Source organism: Mandrillus leucophaeus, unplaced genomic scaffold (genome assembly GCF_000951045.1).
Source record: "Mandrillus leucophaeus isolate KB7577 unplaced genomic scaffold, Mleu.le_1.0 Scaffold359, whole genome shotgun sequence".
Taxonomy (NCBI): Eukaryota; Metazoa; Chordata; class Mammalia; order Primates; family Cercopithecidae; genus Mandrillus; species Mandrillus leucophaeus.
Genome location: NW_012103798.1, coordinates 3,032,361 through 3,033,381, shown reverse-complemented (window position 1 = coordinate 3,033,381; position 1,021 = coordinate 3,032,361). Strand labels below are relative to the sequence as shown.

The following is a 1,021-nucleotide window of genomic DNA, read 5'->3' as shown; positions in this document are numbered from 1 at the left end:
CTTCTCACTCATAGGTGGGAACAATGAGAACACTTGGACACAGGAAGGGGAACATCACACTCCAGGGCCTGTCGTGGGGTTGGGGGAGCGGGGAGGGATAGCATTAGGAGGACGAGTTAATGGGTGCAGCACACCAACATGGCACATGTATACATATGTAACAAACCTGCACGTTGTGCACATGTACCCTAGAACTTAAAGTAAAATTTAAAAAAAATTAAAAAAAAATTCTATATTTTGAAGGAATGAAATATAACAGATACTGCTAAAAACACATCTCTTGTCTTTCCTTCCCTTGCCAGGAGCAACCACTGCTTTGAAATTATTGTGTCATTCCCATGAATGCTTTTGTCCTTTTACAATATATGTGTGGGTATATAAACTATTGTTTTGTGTATTTAGAAAAAGAGAAACACTGCACATATTCGTTGGAATCCGTTTTTTTCCACTTGCTTCATATTTTGTAGATTAATTTATGTTAATACATGTAGATTTAATGCATTTACTTAAACTGCTGTAAAGTATCCCACTGAATGAATATATCTATTCAGGGACAGTTAGAATGTTTGCATTGTTTTATCTGATACAGTGTAGCAATGGGTGCTTCCAAGTACACATACTCAATATATACACATTTTTAAATAGAGACAAGGTCTTGCTGTGTTGTCCAGACTGGTCTCCAACTCCTGGCCTCAAGTGATCCTCCTGCCTCAGCCTCCAAAGTGCTGAGATTACAGGAGTGAGCCACCATGCCAGGCCTCAAGAATTTTTTAGGGAGGACATCTAAAAGTATAATTTCTTGTAAAATATGAAAACCTTCAGTTTTCTAAGTTTTCTAATGTTTGCCAATCTGATGATGGTGAACTAGTATCCCATTGATTTAACTTGTATTTATCTAATTGTTATTGAAGTTGAGGATATTTTTCATGTTTATTTACTATTCAAATTTCTTGTTCTGTCAATTTTTTATTCATAACTTCTGCTTTAAAATTTGTTTCCTGTTCTTTCTTTTTTTTTTTTT

The 1,021-nt window shown here is 35.5% G+C and overlaps 1 long non-coding RNA gene across 1 annotated transcript in view; it reads left to right on the top strand.

Annotated features, from left to right (window-relative positions):
- LOC105546408 overlaps nt 1-1,021 on the top strand; it is a 150,641-nt gene that overhangs the window by 59,753 nt on the left and 89,867 nt on the right. The gene's annotated exons all lie outside the window — the stretch shown is intronic.